General features: G+C 35.1%; 1 non-coding gene across 1 annotated transcript; it reads left to right on the forward strand.

Annotated features, from left to right (window-relative positions):
• Positions 1-6,686: 6,686 nt before the first annotated feature.
• LOC118922957 (U6 spliceosomal RNA) lies at positions 6,687-6,793 on the forward strand. The gene has a single exon (XR_005028961.2). It is a non-coding gene; the product is annotated as a U6 spliceosomal RNA (small nuclear RNA).
• Positions 6,794-9,694: the final 2,901 nt, after the last annotated feature.

Consider the following 9,694-nt stretch of genomic DNA (forward strand, 5'->3'; position numbering starts at 1 on the left):
GCTTTAGTATATTAGGTTCCTGAGGATTAGAAGTATCTTCATAAGTCCAAAGACCACAGAAGAGTGTAGAATAGAGTTCAGATTAAACTGGGTTTTGTTTTCAGCTCTACCACTTCCAAATTTCACTTCATTGGCAAATATGTTCAGACTCTGAGACTCAGTGTCTTCCTCTGTAAAAGTTGGATGACCTTCCTTTTAGGGTTAATGTAAGGATTAAACAAGATCACATGTAAAAAGTTCTGGTATGCTGCCCAACACATAGTCAGATCTCAAAATGTGACTTTTCTTTCCATTCTTCATTAAAACATCAGACCATATGTGGCAGTATTAATTATTGGACACAGGATGGACTCCTTCCTACTGTTCATCCAAATTAGATAAAGTGGCACAAGGTTTCCCAATACCAGTATTATTTCAGCACAGTATGTAGACACTAGCAGACCCTCAATGATTGCTTAAACCATGAGTGGGCAACTGGACTTGCCTCTATTAGAGCATATTTCAGGATTAGGCACATGCATTTGATGACTGTACATGGCCATTCACCAGGTCTCAAAATCTGCAGGATGCTACATCACTTTATATTTCAGTATAGACATCCTGTAGAGACCCCATCAGCCTTGTCTTGTGCAAGTATCTTTACATGGTTAGGTTTATAAAAAATAAAATGTAGCCTGGTAGTCAATTTTTTAAATTATACTTTTGTTTTTTATTAAGGTATCATTGATTCACATGAGCAACACTGTGGTTACTACATTCACCCATATTATTAAGTCCCCCCTGCACCCCATTGTAGTCACTGTCCATCAGAGTAGTAAGATGCTATAGAGTCACTACTTGTGTTCTCTGTGCTATACTGCCTTGCCTGTCACCCCCTTACATTATGTGTGCTAATCCTAATACCCCTTAATCCCCTTCTCCCTCCCTTCCCACCCACTTTCCCCAACCCCATTCTCTTTGGTAACTGTTAGTCCATTCCTGGGTTCTGTGAGTCTGCTGCTGTTTTGTTCCTTCAGTTTTGCTTTGTTGTTATACACCACAAATGAGTGAAATAATTTGGTACTTTCTCTACCTGGTAGTCAATTTTAAAAAAGTAAATATGCAGAACCACCTTCAGGGATTAGGGAGAGGCTCCAATAATATTTTTAAATAGAATTGTTAAGATTTCATTTCAGATTTATTCAACAATTTGTAATTTATCATAGCCAAAATGATCTTTATTATTTAAAAAACTTTAAGCTCATTTTTTTCTGCAACAGTATTCTATGTAATAATTTGCCACTCTAATATCTTCATCCCATCATCCCAGTGGTTTACTGAAAATAAGACATCAGATGAAAATTGAGGATATATATTTTTTATATATGTACCACTATACCCAGGCTGTCATTTACTGCTCTGGGTCATGGTTCTATTTCTGAATCATATTTCCTGAAGTAGGTTCTTTCTCTTGTGACTGCTGCCTCATTTCATATTCAGAAATAACTTATGACTAACACCCTAAATAATAATCAGAAACATCCCATTGTAATGTGTGAAAGAGATTTAAAGAAAAAGTGAAACAGGCTTGGGTACTATTATTTCATTCATATATAGTTTAGCTAGTGGATGGTTGAGGCAACTGGGGATCTTAAAGAATGATTATAAGTGAAGTACTAGTAAATTAGTAAGGACTGTAAGGTGAGCAGTTGTGCTAATGGAAATGCCATGATAAAGTTATAGTCATATGATTACTGAGATTGAGCTCTTCTACTCATCTTCCATATTTACTGAAGTGAAAAATTCCATTCCCTTGATTATGCAGAGAACCTACAAATACACTAGGGCACTATTAACATAAGAAGAAATGGAATAGTTATTTCCTCTCTTACCAATTCACTTTTCTAAAAAATCGAAAAGATGAAATCAATGATAGATTTCAAAGAACATTCTAGAACCTACTAAAATAGAGTACGGTAAAAGTGAGGTTAAAAATCATTCACAATATTTAACTCTTGAGAATTGGGTAGTTAGGGTTAAGAATAAAAATGATATAAAACCGACTTTTAAGAAATGATTTAGAATGCTTTTCTGTCACATACTGACTGGAGTGATTGATGATGCCATGACCACTGACAATGGGAATTTGAGAAGATGTGAATCACTTTTGATGCAGTAGGTTCAGACTCAGATCATCTGTAAATGAACTTATGTTGCTGTTTCTTAATTTTATACATTAAAATTTCAATTCCAGAAATATAATTTGCACCAGCATTGAATTTCAGCTTACATTCTGTTAGTAGAGGTATAATGAATGCTTTGTTACCTAGTTATATCGATGGCCTGAAATCGTTAAAACACAGGGAAAAGCACATACCAGCAGTTTTCAGCCTATCTTTAAAAAACATTAGCCTTATAAAAATCAATCTGTTGTGATTCCTTAAAATAGTTGTTCTTTCAAGGCAACTAAACAACTGCCTTATGAAACTGGTAATTTATAACAGTATAACTTTGTTCCCATCCTCAATAATAATAATAGGATAACATGAATATATTCTTTGATAATTTCCATCTTGTTTCATTTCAACCTAATATTAAAGCTCAGCGAATGGGGGATCATCATTGTTTTGCCTTAATCTTCTCCTGTTTTCCCTCTGTGACCTGTTCAGCAGTACAGGTAATTTGAGAAGGTACATGGAAGCAAACGTATGCCTGCATTGACATTTACTGCATCAGTAGACAGAGCTGCGCATTCCCCAAGAAGCTGAGAACAGTCCTGGAAGGGAGTGGGCTTATTGCATTTGTCCTTGTGCACCTGCTGCCTGGCAAAGTTCCCATGATATTAAATTGCTGAGTGAATGAACGAGTGAAAATCTTTTAGAACCAAATGGCATAAACAGTTGTGAAGCAGCCTTTCCATTCTTGCTTTCACTTCTTGGACCCTTACAAATCAGCATCTTCATCATTCTTTGTTGGAACACTGCCTTTTCTTCATCTTTTCAGAGGATCATACAAAAGTTGGAGCAGGAGATCTACACACTCTTGGCATGTTAATGACAAATAACTTCCAGGACTTCTATTCAATTTAAGGATTTATATCTATGGAAATCAATTTTATTTTTAATATTCTCAAGTGAAGTCAATCCTCATTATTAGCCAATTCTGTATTTGTGCATTCACCTACTTGCTAAAATTTATTTTAAACCCCCAAATCAATACTGTCAGCAAGGCCATTCATAGATGTGCACAGAGAGGGAAAAAGGTGAGTTGCCCAATGCTAACATTCCCAACAAGGCTGGACAAGGCTACACCCTGTCTTCTTGTTTCAGCTCTCATTCCAAAACAAATGTCCCTTCTATGGTCTACTAAGCTTCCTGCCATGTCTTTCACACTTTTGTATTTTTTGTTGGTGATTTTGCTGTTTAAGAAGGCCCACAAGCACAGGACCAAAATTCTGTCTTCTGTTCCTGCTGCAAGAGGGTCATGATGTGCCTTATGGAGAAAAAAGAAGTGTGTTAGAAAAGCATGAGTTTTAGTGCTGTTAGCCATGATTTCATTGTTAAAATGAATCACCAGTATATATTAAGTAAGGTGTGTTTAAATACAGACACCTGTAAAACAGGTTAATACACATCTGTTGATGGAAATTTTGTGACCAGAGACTTGTAGGAACCTAACCACATATTTTCCCCAGGACCAGTGGCTCAGTATTTGCTTATTCAGTGTTTGTGGCAGCTTTGAAGAATGTGTCTATCATAAATAAGGACAATTCAAAGTAGATGGTACTGTGATTTCAATATTACAGAAGAGAAAGCAGAGGTCAAATAAGGTAAGCAGTGGTTGGCAAGAGGTCTTATCACTGGAAGTAGCACAATTGGGACTTCTGAATATTTGGAACTTTTTTTATAACTTTTTATTACAACAGATACCTTAGTGTGTGTGTGTGTGTGTGTGTGTGTGTGTGTGTGGTGGAGAGGGGCTAGGTATTCAGGCACTTTTTAAAAAAGTATTTTTTAAAGGTGAAGGACAGGAGATATCAAATCCTAAAAAAAATAATGAATAGCTTAATACATTATATTTGGGTAAATGTGATTCAATATTTGTTGAAGTTTTTATACTATTCCGTAAATGAATGTTAATTGCTGTTTGACCCTCAGATATTCCTTAGAAGCCAGATATCCCTTAGACATACAGATAATGAGTTAGGCCCTGGAAATACTATCACTGTGGCATTATCCATAGCTTTCCCCATGAGATATCTTTGGAAATAAGAAATGGTCTGTAAATGCACCCTAGTGATTTTTCTTTTTTGTTTTCTTTAAACCTGAAATTCTTTTAATGAAACTCTTCTCCATAGACTCATTTTCTTCCACACACAGGATGATGGATAAACATAACTGCCTATGAGTGGAAGGAATTTTTTACATGAGTGTTTCCAGGTCAGAAGGCTTTAAGAAGACATATTTTCCTGCCAGCTTGCTTAGTAGGGTCACGCCTTTTCTTGGTACTCTAAAAACTTAGAAGGCAATTAAGCTATGAACTGTTTGACTCCACTTGCTTGCCTGTAACCACCGGGTCTACATTGTTAGAGAATATGCCTCATGGCAGATAGTTTTTAAAAACTTCCTGGTAGTAATAATTTGAACTGCCCCTGTCCTTCTAGTCCATTGCATTCATTCTTTAATTTTAATAAGGCAATAATCCTTAGAAAAATAGAAAAAGATGCACAAGCATCTAAAGAGTGCATTTCAGTGTTTATATATTAATAATCTGCACTATGGTACTATGTGAGATATAACCTGACATTAGAAATGCTTTTATATCCTGGGTTGAGAGGTTTCTAGTATTCTTAGGATGCTGGAATACAAAGAGAAAGCTTTCTTACAAAGTATTGGTATGAACGAGAGTGGCTTTAGTAGAAGTGGACTAACTGCATAACTGGCCCTAAAGCTTAGTTAGCTCTTATGAAAATACCTTAAGATATGTTATCCTAGACCATTATTTACTATCTCCAACCTTCAATTTTTTAATAAGATGGGGATGATTTTATACTTTACAGAGTTATTGTGAGGAATAAATTAAGAGACACATAAAGTGCTTAGCACAGGGCCTGACACATTGTAATTGTTTCACACAGCTTGTTATTTTGTTGCTCATGGTATTATTATCAGAGGAGTAAACACTAAAAGTGCAGAGGACCAGCAGTTCAGCCCAATATTTATCTTTACCAAGAAGAACACTTAGCTCTTACTGTAAGTTAGGAATATGATCAGAAAGAGCCTTTCATATGCATGGCATTAAGATGTCACATTGGACAATGTCATTTATTAAATTTATAACCCAGCACTACTCTAGATTGACTGGTTTCGGAATGGCTGAAAAATATAATAGTTTTATTTAAAATGCATATAGCAGAATGGCAGTAGCATTGCAAATGGTTACATTTTCACCTCTGAGATGCCATTTAAAATGCTTTCTTACTATGCCTAGCATATTTGTCTATTGGAGTTTTGTTGAATCCTGATGGATTGATTATTTCTCTAGCCAGGAACACCCACGGGAAAATTTCTGACTCACAAAGTCTGTAGGCAGAAAACTCAGTCTCTGCTGTGTGCCCAATCATATCAAGACTCTGTTAGGTATACTTGACATAGATATTGGCAATAAGAAAGTGAGCTTTTTCTATATCAATTTCCAGTGTTTCACTGAATGATTGGAAAGTTAAGTATTATTTTGTTGAAAGGATATACATAATGACATGTGAAACTGTCTTTTGTAAAATAGGCCTGGTTATATTATTATTAAAAGAGGAGTAAAAAATTGATAATTCAAAATGTGAGCTCAGATAAACTGAATTACATGGCCCATTTCTCTGTGATTTTCACAGTATATTTCAAAAGTGGATAGGAATTTTTCTTGTAAAAGTCACGTTTTAGGTTATCCAGTCACATTAAAGTTATCTTTCTCTTGTTAAAATTACATTTCCCTTCAACACTTATCCTTTTATTACCCTTTATTTCCTTAATTCATCTGACTTCTTCACAATTGTTTTCTTATCTAAAGAGTAGCTTTATGAAAATCAAGTGAAGGATATGTGTTCTGTGTTTTACAAATCTCCATTGATTGACATGAGAATTGTGGTTGTATCTCTCTGTTCCCATCCCCATTTTGTTATCTTCCTTCTGCTTGTAAAACCAAAATAATCTCTTCTCAGCTTCCTTTTAAGCTCAAGCTGGCCTTGTGATCTAATTCTGGTCAATGAGATACAAATAAAATCCTTCTAGAAAGCTTCTGGTAAAGATTCCTGTTTCCTGATAAAAGAGATAAGACACCTGGTAGTTGCTTCCTGGTACAACTTCCCACTTCTTCTCTTCTTGAACAGGTATCTGATGTTTGATGTACAGCAGTCCTCTTATCATGAGGTAGTAAGAAGAGTCATTATGGCAAAGACAGCATTACAGGAGTCCTGGGTATTTGAAGGCATCATTATGTTGCTGAATCAATCCAGAGACCACCTACATCCACACTACTTATTGACTAAATAATAATTATCTTTATGGTTTAAGTCCTTGGGAGTTGGGTTTCTTGTTACATATAGTGTAGAACATCTATTACTAATATAAGTACTGAGTTAATTAATTATCTGGAGCTTCCAACAATTCTGTGTCCTTTTTTATTATGAGAACCACTGGTAAGAAAAACTATATGTGCTCGCTTCAGCAGCACATATACTAAAAATGGAATAATACAAAGAAGATTAGCAGGGCCCCTGCACAAGGATGACACACAAATTCGTGAAGTGTTTCATATTTTTACTGCTCTAGATGGAAGTGCTCCTAAAGCTAAATAACTGTCACCAGAGAAAATAAAATCACCATAAAGGAAGTAGACCAGTTAAATACAAAGCAAATGCAAAATTAAATAAGCCACCCAAAAAGTCAGTCAAGGGATACACAAAGAGCACAGAATATGGCACCTAACATATAAATAAAGAGTGAAGGAGGAAAAAAAGAAGGGAGGAAGAAAAAAAACCTGTAGATTGTGTTGGAAATAGTATGATAAGTGAGTTAAGTTAGACTATTAGATAGTAAAGAAGCTGCCCTTGAACCTTTGGTAAACATGAATCTAAAGCCTGCAATGGCAATAAGTACATATCTATCGATAATCACCCAAAATATAAATGGACTGAATGCACCAATCAAAAGACATAGAGTTACCAAATGGATAAAAAAGCAAGATCCATCTATTTGCTGTCTACAACAGACTCATTTCAAATCCTAAGACATAACAGGCTAAAAGTGAAGATATGGAAAAAGATATTTCATGCAAATAATAGGGAGAAAAAAGCAGGAGTTGCAGTACTTGTAGCAGAGAAAATGACTTCAAAATAAAGAAAGTAACAAGAGACAAAGAAGGACATTACATAATGATAAAGGAGTCAGTCCAACAAGAGGATATAACCATTATAAATATCTATGTACCCAACACAGGATCACCTACATATGTGAAACAAATACTAACAGAATTAAAGGGGGAAATAGAATGCAATGCATTCATTTTAGGAGACTTCAACACTTCACTCACTCCAAAGGACAGATCAACCAGGCAGAAAATAAGTAAGGAGGCAGAGGCACTGAGCAACATATTAGAACAGATGGACCTAACAGACATCTACAGAACTCTATACCCAAAAGCAACAGGATACAAATTCTTCTCAGGTGTACATGGAACCTTTTCCAGAGTAGATCACATACTAAGCCACAAAAAGAGCATCAGTAAATTAAAAAAAATTGAAATAATACCAAATTCTCAGATCAAAAAGGTATGAAACTAGAAATAAATTGTGCAAAGAAACCAAAGGTGCACAAACACATGGAGGCTTTACAACACGCTCCTAAATAATCAGTGTATCAATGACCAAATAAAAAAGAGAGATCAAGCAATATATGGAGACAAATGAAAACAAACAACAGCTCAACACCCCAGCTTCTGTGGAATACAGCAAAGGCAGTTCTAAGATGAAAGTATATAGCAATACAGGCTTATCTGAAGAAAGAAGAACAATCCCAAATTGAAGGTCTAAACTCACAATTAATGAAAGTAGAAAAAGAAGAACAAATGAAGGTCAAAGTCAGTAGAAGGAGGGACATAATAAAGATCAGAGAAAAAATAAATAAAATTGAGAAAAATAGAACAATAGAAGAATTAATGAAACCAGGAGTTGATTCTTTGAGAAAAGAAACAAAATAGATAAATCCCTAGCCAGACTTATCAAGAAAAAAAGAAAGTCTACATACATAAACTGAATCAGAAATAAGAAAGGAAAAATCTCTACAGACAGCACGGAAATACAAAGAATTATTAGAGAATACTATGAAAAATTATATGCCAACAAACTTGATTAGCTAGAAGAAATGGACAACTTTCTAGAAAAATACAGCCTTCCAAGATTGACCCAGGAAGAAGCAGAAAATCTGAACAGACCAATTACCAGCAAGGAAATTGAATTGTTAATAAAAAAAGTACCCAAGAACAAAACTTATGGACCAGATGGCTTCACTGCAGCATTTTATCAGACATTTAGAGAAGACATAATACCTATTCTCCTTAAAGTTTTCCAAAGAGTAGAAGAGGAGGGAATACTTCCAAACTCATTCTATGATGCCACCATCACTCTAATACCAAAACCAGGCAAAGACAACAACAACAAAAAAGAAAATTACAGACCAATATCCCTGATGAACATAGATGCAAAAATACAAAATATTAGCAAACCGAATTAAAAAATACATCAAAAAGATCATCCATCATGATCAAGTTGGATTTATGCCAGACATGCAAGGATGGTACAACATTTGAAAATCCATCAACATCATCCACCACATCAACAAAAAGAAGGACAAAAACCACCTAATCATCTCCATAGATGCTGAAAAAGCATTTAACAAAATTCAACATCCATTCATGATAAAAACTCTCAACAAAATGGGTATAGAGGGCAAGTACCTGAACATAATAAAGGCCGTATATGACAAACCCACAGCCAACACCATACTTAACAGTGAGAAGCTGAAAGCTTTTCCTTTTAGATTGGGAACAAGACAAGGATGACCACTCTCCTCACTTTTATTCAACATAGTACTTGAGGTCCTAGCCCCAGCAATCAGACAACACAAAGGAATAAAAGGCATCCAGATTGATAAGGAACAAGTTAAACGTTCACTGTTTGAAGATGACATGATATTATACATAAAAAATCCCCTAAGGAATCCACTCCAAATTACTAACTGAATTCATCAAAGTTTCAATATATAAAATTAATACACAAAAATCTGTTGCATTCTTATATGTTAACAATGAACTGCTAGAAAGGAGAAGCAGGAAAACAATTCCATTCACAATTGCATCTAAAAGAATAAAATACCTAGGACTAAACCTAACCGAGGAGGTGAAAGACCTATACCCTGAAAACTGCAATACACTTTTTAGAGAAATTAAAGACACCAAGAAATGGAAATGTATCCCATGCTCATGGGTAGGAAGAACTAATATTGTCAAAATGGTCATCCTGACCAAAGCAATCTATAGTTCAATGCAATCTCTATCAAAATAGTGACAGCATTCTTCAACGAACCAGAACAAATAGTTCTAAAATTCATAGGGAACCACAAAAGACCCTAAATAGTCAAAGCAATCCTGAGAAGGAAGAATAAAG

This window comes from Manis pentadactyla, chromosome 1 (assembly GCF_030020395.1).
Source record: "Manis pentadactyla isolate mManPen7 chromosome 1, mManPen7.hap1, whole genome shotgun sequence".
NCBI classification, from domain to species: domain Eukaryota; kingdom Metazoa; phylum Chordata; class Mammalia; order Pholidota; family Manidae; genus Manis; species Manis pentadactyla.